The sequence below is a fragment of the Apodemus sylvaticus genome, unplaced genomic scaffold, assembly GCF_947179515.1.
Source record: "Apodemus sylvaticus unplaced genomic scaffold, mApoSyl1.1 scaffold_128, whole genome shotgun sequence".
Lineage (NCBI taxonomy): Eukaryota > Metazoa > Chordata > Mammalia > Rodentia > Muridae > Apodemus > Apodemus sylvaticus.
In genome coordinates this window covers 169,006-178,674 of record NW_026263322.1, presented here as the reverse complement: position 1 = coordinate 178,674, position 9,669 = coordinate 169,006, and positions in this window count along the sequence as shown.

Here is a 9,669-nt window from a genome sequence, read left to right as displayed (position 1 = left end):
TCGACTTACGATGTTTTGTTTAGGAAAAACAAGATAATTTCGCACGATGCGGGATTTCCTTAAAACGTGGTTTTCTGATAAATTTTGACGAAAGAAAATTCTCCTGTGGGTTCTCTTTTGATGCTACACGTTTAGACGCACACGCCACACCAAATATTTTCGAGTTACAACGTGTTGTTTAGGAGATACAAGCTAATTTTTTATGATGCGTTATTTCTTCTCCTAAAGTGTTTCCAATACGTATGTACTTGTCTTTACTCTGCAACACTGTAGTTCCTATTTACGTGGTATTCTTACATATTCTTTTGAGAGAAAACTCTCCGTTGCCTTCTCTTTTGAGGCTACACGCTAAGACTTACACGAAACACCAAAGCTTTTCGAGTTACAACGTGTTGTTTAGGAATAACCAGATAATTTCGCATGATGCGGGATTTCCTTAAACCGTGGTTTTCTGACAAATTTTGACGCAAGAAAATTCTCCTGTGGGTTCTCTTTTGAGGCTACACGTTTAGAAGTACACGCCACACCAAATCATTTCTAGTTACAACGTGCTGTTAAGAGATACAAGCTAATTTTGCACGACGCATTATTTCTTCTCGTAAAGTTTAAGTGTTTCCAATATGTATGGATTTGTCTTTATTCTGCAACACTGTATTTCCTTATAACGTGGTATTGTTACATATTTTTTCCAGAGAAAACTCTCCTGTGCCTTCTCTTTTGAGGCTACACGCATAGACATACACGCAACACCAAAGCTTTTCGAGTTACAACGTGTTGTTTAGGAAAAACAAGATTTTTCGCACGATGCGTGATTTCCTTAAAACGTGGTTTTGTGACAAATTTTGACGAAAGAAAATTTTCCTGTGGGTACTCTTTTGAGGCTACACCTTTAGACGTACACGCCACACCAAATGTTTTCGAGTTACAATGTGTTGTTTAGGAGATACAAGCTAATTTTTTTACTATGCGTTATTTCTCCTCGTAAAGTGTTTCCAATAAGTACATATTTGTCTTTACTCTGCAACACTGTATTTCCTTATATTGTGGTATTCTTACATATTCTTTCGAGAGAAAACTCTCCAGTGCATTCTCTTTTGAGGCTACATGCTTAGACATACACGAAACACCAAAGCTTTTCTAGTAACGACGTGTTGTTTAGGAAAAACAAGATAATTTCGCACGATGCGGGATTTCCTTAAAACGTGGTTTTCTGAAAAATTTTGACGAAAGAAAATTCTCCTGGGGGTTCTCTTTTAAGGCTACACATTTAGACGTACATGCCACACCAAATCTTTTCGAGTTACAACGTGCTGTTTAGGAGATACAAGCTAATTTTGTATGATAAGTTATTTCTTCTCGTAAAGTTTAAGTGTTTCCAATACGTACGTATTTGTCTTTAGTCTGCAACACTGTATTTCTTTATAACGTGGTATTCTTACCTATTCTTTTGAGAGAAAACTCTCCTGTGCCTTCTCTTTTGAGGGTACACGCTTAGACAAACACGCAACATCAAAGCTTTTCGAGTTACGATGTGTTGTTTTGGAAACACAAGATAATTTCGCACGATGCGGGATTTCCTTAAAAAATTGTTTTCTGACAAATTTTGACGAAAGAAAATTCTTCTGTGGGTTCTCTTTTGAGGCTACACGTTTAGACGTACATGCCATGCCAAATCATTTCGAGTTACAACGTGTTGTTTAGGAGATACAAGCTAATTTTGTTTGATGCGTTATTTCTTCTCGTAAAGTGTTTCCAATACGTACATATTTTTCTTGACTCTGCAACACTGTATTTCCTAATAACGTGGTATGCTTACATATTCTTTCGAGAGAAAACACTCCTGTGCGTTCTCTTTTGAGGCTACACGCTTAGACATACACTAAACACCAAAGCTTTTCGAGTTACAACGTGTTCTTTAGGAAAAACAAGATAATTTCGCACGATGCTGGATTTCCTTAAAACGTGGTTTTCTGAAAAAATTTTGACGAAAGAAAATTCTCCTGTGGGTTCTCTTTTCAGGCTATATGTTTAGACATACACGCCATACGAAATCTTTTCGAGTTACAACGTGTAATTTAGGAGATACAACGTAATTTTGTACGATGCGTTATTTCTTCTTTTAAAGTGTTTCGAATACGTACGTATTTGTCTTTACGCTGCAACACTGTATTTCCATATAACGTGATATTCTTACGTATTCTTTCGAGAGAAAACTCTCCTGTGCCTTCTCTTTTGAGGATACACGCTTAGACATACATGCAACACCAAAGCTTTTCGAGTTACAAAGTGTTCTTTAGGAAAAACAAGATAATTTCCCACAATGCGGGATTTCCTTAAAACGTGGTTTTCTGACCAATTTTGACTATAGAATATTCTCCTGTGGGTTCTCCTTTGAGGCTACACGTTTAGACATACAAGCCACATCAAATCTTTCTGAGTTACAATGTGTTGTTTAGGAGATACAAGCTAATTTTGTATGATGCGTTATTTCTTCTTGTAAAGTGTTTCCAATACGTATGTATTTGCTTTACTCTGCAACACTGTCCTTCCTTATAACGTGGTATTCTTACATATTCTTTCGAGAGAAAACTCTCCTGTGCGTTCTCTTTGGGGATACAAACTTAGACATACACGCAACACCAAAGCTTTTCGAGTGACAACGTGTTGTTTACGAAAAACAAGATAATTTAGCACGATGCGGGATTTCCTTAAAACGTGGTTTTCTGAAAAAAAATTTGACGAAAGAAAACTCTCCTGTGGGTTCTCTTTTGAGGCTACACGTTTAGATGTACACGCCACACCAAATCTTTTCGAGTTACAACGTGTAGCTTAGGAGAAACAAGCTAATTTTGTATGATGCGTTATTTCTTCTTGTAAAGTGTTTCCAATAATTACGTATTTGTCTTTACTCTGCAACACTGTATTTCCTTATAACTTGGTATTCTTACATATTCTTTCAAGAGAAAACTCTCCTGTGCCTTCTCTTTTGAGGCTTCGCGCTTAGACATTCACGCAACAGCAAAGCTTTTCGAGTTACAACGTGTTCTTTAGGAAAACCAAGATAATTTCGCACGATGCGGGATTTCCTTAAAACGTGGTTTTCTGACTAATTTTGACTAAAGAATATTATCCTGTGGGTTCTTTTTTGAGGCCACACGTTTAGACGTACAAGCCACATCAAATCTTTCCGAGTTAAAACGTATTGTTTAGGAGATACAAGCTAATTTTGTATGATGCGTTATTTCTTCTTGTACAGTGTTTCCAATACGTATGTATTTGCTTTACTCTGCAACACCGTAATTCCTTATAACGTGGTATTCTTACATATTATTTCGAGAGAAAACTCTCCTGTGCCTTCTCTTTTGAGGCTATACGCTCAGACATACACGCAACACCAAAGCTTTTCGAGTGACAACGTGTTGTTTAGGAAAAACAAGGTAATTTCCAACGATGCGGGATTTCCTTAAAACATGGTTTTAAGACAAATTTTGACAAAAGAAAATTCTCCTGTGTGGTTCTCTTTTGAGGCTATACGTTTAGAAGTACACGCCACACCAAATCTTTTCGAGTTACAACGTGCTGTTAGGAGATACAAGCTAATTTTGTATGATGCATTATTTCTTCTCATAAAGTTTAAGTATTTCCAATATGTATGTATTTGTCTTTACTCTGCAACACTGTATTTCCTTATAACGTGGTATTCTTACATATTCTTTGGAGAGAAAACTCTCCTGTGCATTCCCTTTTGTGGCTACATGCTTAGACATACATGCAACACCAAAGCTTTTCGAGTTACAACGTGTTGTTTAGGAAAAACAAGATAATTTCGCACGATGCGGGATTTCCTTAAAACGTGGTTTTCTGAAAAAATTTTGATGAAAGAAAATACTCCTGTGGGTTCTCTTTTGAGGCTACACGTTTATACGTACACCCCACACCAAATCTTTTCGAGTTATAACGTGTAGTTTAGGAGATACAAGCTAATTTTGTACGATGCATTATTTCTTCTTCTAAATTGTTTCCAATACGTAGGTATTTGTCTTTACTCTGCAACACTGTATTTCCTTATAACGTGGTATTCTTACATATTCTTTAGAGAGAAAACTCTCCTGTGCCTTCTCTTTTGAGGCTACACGCTTAGACATACACGCAACACCAAAGCTTTTCGAGTTACGATGTGTTGTTTAGGAAAAACAAGATAATTTCGCTAGATGTGGGATTTCCTTAAAACGTGGTTTACTGACCAATTTTGACGAAAGAAAATTCTCCTGTGTGGTTCTCTTTTGAGGCTACACGTTTAGAAGTACACGCCACACCAAATCTTTTCGAGTTACAACGTGCTGTTAGGAGATACAAGCTAATTTTGTATGATGCATTATTTCTTCTCATAAAGTTTAAGTATTTCCAATATGTATGTATTTGTCTTTACTCTGCAACATTGTATTTCCTTATAACGTGGTATTCTTACATATTCTTTGGAGAGAAAACTCTCCTGTGCATTCCCTTTTGTGGCTACATGCTTAGACATACATGCAACACCAAAGCTTTTCGAGTTACAACGTGTTGTTTAGGAAAAACAAGATAATTTCGCACGATGCGGGATTTCCTTAAAACGTGGTTTTCTGAAAAAATTTTGATGAAAGAAAATACTCCTGTGGGTTCTCTTTTGAGGCTACACGTTTATACGTACACCCCACACCAAATCTTTTCGAGTTATAACGTGTAGTTTAGGAGATACAAGCTAATTTTGTACGATGCATTATTTCTTCTTCTAAAGTGTTTCCAATACGTAGGTATTTGTCTTTACTCTGCAACACTGTATTTCCTTATAACGTGGTATTCTTACATATTCTTTAGAGAGAAAACTCTCCTGTGCCTTCTCTTTTGAGGCTACACGCTTAGACATACACGCAACACCAAAGCTTTTCGAGTTACGACGTGTTGTTTAGGAAAAACAAGATAATTTCGCTAGATGTGGGATTTCCTTAAAACGTGGTTTACTGACCAATTTTGACGAAAGAAAATTCTCCTGTGTGGTTCTCTTTTGAGGCTACACGTTTAGAAGTACACGCCACACCCAATCTTTTCGAGTTACAACGTGCTGTTAGGAGATACAAGCTAATTTTGTATGATGCATTATTTCTTCTCATAAAGTTTAAGTGTTTCCAATATATATGTATTTGTCTTTACTCTGCAACACTGTATTTCCTTATAACGTGGTATTCTTACATATTCTTTGGAGAGAAAACTCTCCTGTGCATTCCCTTTTGTGGCTACATGCTTAGACATACATGCAACACCAAAGCTTTTGGAGTTACAACGTGTTGTTTAGGAAAAACAAGATAATTTCGCACGATGCGGGATTTCCTTAAAACGTGGTTTTCTGACAAATTTTGACCTAAGAATATTCTCCTGTGGGTTCTTTTTTGAGGCTACACTTTTAGACGTACAAGCCACATCAAATCTTTCCGAGTTACAACGTGTTGTTTAGGAGGTACAAGCTAATTTTGTACGATGCATTATTTCTTCTCGTAAAGTTTAAGTGTTTCCAATATGTACGTATTTGTCTTTTCTCTGCAACACTGTATATCCTTATAAGGTGGTATTCTTACATATTCGTTCAAGAGAAAACTCTCCTGTGCCTTCTCCTTTGAGGCTACATGATTAGACATACACACAAAACCAAAGCTTTTCGAGTTACGAAGTGTTGTTTAGGAAAAACAAGATAATTTCGCACGATGCAGTATTTCCTTAAAATGTGGTTTTCTAACAAATTTTGACGAAAGAAAATTCTCCTGTGGGTTCTCTTTTGAGGCTACACGTTTAGACGTACACGCCACACCAAATCATTTTGAGTTAAAACGTGTTGTTTAGGAGATACAAGCTTGTACGAAGCATTATTTCTTCTCGTAAAATGTTTCCAATATATACGTATTTGTCTTTAATCTGCAACACTGTATTTCCTTATAACATGGTATTCTTACATATTCTTTCGAGAGAAAACTCTCCTGTGCCTTCTCTTTTGAGGCTACACGCTTAGACATACACGCAACACCAAAGATTTCCGAGTCAGGACGTTTTGTTTAGGAAAAAATAGATAATTTCGCACAATGCCGGATTTCCTTAAAATGTGGTTGTCTGAAAAATTTTGACGAAAGAAAATTCTACTGTGGGTTCTCTTTTGAGGCTACACGTTTAGACGCACATGCCACACCAAATCTTTTCGAGTTACAACGTGTTGTTTAGGAGATACAAGCTAATTTTGTACGATAAGTTATTTCTTCTCGTAAAGCTTAAGTGTTTCCAATATGTACGTATTTGTCTTTACTCTGCAACACTGTATTTCCTTATAACGTGGTATTCTTACATATCCTTTCGAGAGAAAACTCTCCTGTGCCTTCTCTTTTGATGCTACACGCTTAGAAATACACGCAACACCAAAGCTTTTCAAGTTACAACGTGTTGTTTAGGAAAAACAAGATAATTTCGCACGATGCGGGATTTCCTTAAAATGTGGTTTTCTGACAAATATTGACGAAAGAAAATTCTCCTATGGGTTCTCTTTTGAGGCTACACGTTTTGTCATATATGCCGCACCAAATCCTTTCGAGTTACAACGTGTTGTTTAGGAGATACAAGCTATTTTTTACGATGTGTTATTATTTCTCATAATTTTTAAGTTTTTCCATTACGTACTTATTTGTCTTTACTCTGCAACACTTTATTTCCTTATAACGTGGTATTCTTACATATTCTTTCGAGAGAAAACTCTCCATTGCCGTCTCTTTTGAGGCTACACGCTAAGACTTACACGCAACACCAAAGCTTTTCGAGTTACAACGTGTTGTTTAGGAAAAACAAGATAATTACACACGATGCGGGATTTCCTTAAAACGTGGTTTTCTGACAAATTTTGAGGAAAGAAAATTCTCTTGTGGGTTCTCTTTTGAGGCTACACGTTTAGATATACACGCCACACCAAATCTTTTCAAGTTACAACGTGCTGTTTAGGAGATACAAGCTAATTTTGTACGATGCATTATTTCTTCTCATAAAGTTTAAGTGTTTCCAATAAGTGCTTATTTGTCTTTACTCTGCAACACTGTATTTCCTTATAATGTGGTATTCTTACATATTCTTTCGAGAGAAAACTCTCCATTGCCGTCTCTTTTGAGGCTACACGCCTAGACATACACGCAACACCAAAGCTTTTCGAGTTACGATGTGTTGTTTAGAAAAAACAAGATATTTTCGAACGATGCGGGATTTCCTTAAAACATGGTTTTCTGACAAATTTTGATGAAGAAAATTCTCCTGTGGGTTCTCTTTTAAGGCTACATGTTTAATTGTAAACGCCACACCAAATCGTTTCGAGTTACAACGTGTTGTTTAGGTGATATAAGCTAATTTTGTATGATGCTTTATTTCTTCTCTAATGTTTAAGTGTTTCCAATACGTACGTAATTGTCTTTACTCTGCAACACTGTATTTCCTTATAACGTGGTATTCTTACATATTGTTTCGAGAGAAAACTCTCCTGTGCCTTCTCTTTTGAGGCTACATGCTTAGACATACACGCAACACCAAAGCTTTATGCGTTAAGATGAGTTGTTTAGGAAAAAGATAATTTTGAAAGATGCAGGATTTCCTTAAAACATGGTTTTCTGACAAATTTTGACAAAGAAAATTCTCTTGTGGGTTCTCTTTTGAGGCTACACGTTTAGACTTACACGCCACACCAAGTCTTTTTGAGTTACAATGTGTTGTTTAGGAGATACAAGCTAATTTTTTACGATAAGTTATTTCTTCTCGTAAAGTTTAAGTGTTTCAAATACGTATGTATTTGTCTTTATCTGCAACACTGTATTTCCTTATAACGTGGTATTCTTACATATTCTTTCGAGAGAAAACTCTCCTGTGCCTTCTCTTTTGAGGCTACACGGTTAGACATACACGCAACACCAAAGCTTTTCGAATTACAACGTGTTGTTTAGGCAAAACAAGATAATTTGTCACGATGCAGGATTTCCTTAAAACGTGGTTTTCTGACAAATTTTGACGAATGAAAATTCTCCTGTGGGTTCTCTTTTGAGGCTACATGTTTAGACATACACGCCATACCAAATATTTTCGAGTTACAACGTGTTGTTTAGGAGATACAAGCTAATTTTGTACGATGCGTTATTTCTTCTCCTAAAGTTTCTCCAATGCATACATATTTGTCTTTACTCTGCAAAACTGTATTTCTTTATAACGTGGTATTCTTACATATTCTTTTGAGAGAAAACTCTCCTGTGCCTTCTCTTTTGAGGCTACACGCTTAGACATACACACAACACCAAAGCTTTTCGAGTTACAACATGTTGATTAGGAAAAACAAGATAATTTCGCATGATGCGGGATTACCTTAAAACATGGTTTTCTGACAAATTTTGACGAAAGAAAATTATCCTGTGGGTTCTCTTTTGAGGCTACACGTTTAGACGTACACGCCCCACCAAATCTTTTCGAGTTACAACGTGTTGTTTAGGAGATACAAGCTAATTTTTACGATGCGTTATTTATTCTCGGAACATGTTTCCAATAAGTATGTATTTGTCTTTACTCTGCAACATTCGATTTCCTTATAACGTGGTATTCTTACATATTTTTTGAGACAAAACTCTCCTGTGCGTTCTCCTTTGAGGCTACATGCTAAGACATACTCACAACACCAATGCTTTTCATGTTACAACATGTTGTTTAGGAAAAATAAGATAATTTCGCACGATATGGGATTTCCTTAAAACGTGGTTTTCTGACAAATTTTGACGAAAGAAAATTCTCCTGTAGGTTCCCTTTTGAGGCTACACGTTTAGATGTACACGCCACACCAAGTCTTTTCGAGTTACAATGTGTTGTTTAGGAGATACAAGCTAATTTTTTAAGATGCGTTATTTCTTCTCACAAACTTTAAGTGTTTCCAATAGGTACGTATTTGTCTTTATTCTGCAAAACTGTATTTCCTTATAACGTGGTATTCTTACATATTCTTTCGAGAGAAAACTCTCCTGTGCCTTCTCTTTTGAGGCTACACGCTTAGACATACACGCAACACCAAAGCTTTTGAGTTAGAACATGTTGTTTAGGAAAAACAAGATAATTTCGCACGATGCGGTATTTCCTTAAAACTTGGTTTTCTGACAAATTTTGATGAAAGAAAATTCTCCTGTGGGTTCTCTTTTGAGGCTACATGTTTAGACATACACGCCACACCAAATCTTTTCGAGTTACAATGTGCTGTTTATGAGATACAAGCTAATTTTTTACGATGCATTTTTTATTCTCGTAAATTTTAAGTGTTTCCAATAGGTACGTATTTGTCTTTACTCTGCAACACTATATTTCCTTATAACGTGATATTCCTACATATTCTTTCGAGAGAAAACTCCCCTGTGCCTTTTCTTTTGAGGCTACGCGCTTAGACATACACGCAAAACCAAAGCATTTTGTGTTACAACGTGTTGATTAGGAAAAACAAGATAAATTCGCACGATGCCGGATTTCCTTAAAACGTGGTTTTCTGACAAATTTTGACGAAAGAAAATTCTCCTGTGGGTTCTCTTTTGAGGCTACACGTTTAGACGTACAAGCCACTCCAAATCTTTTCGAGTTACAACGTGTTGTTTA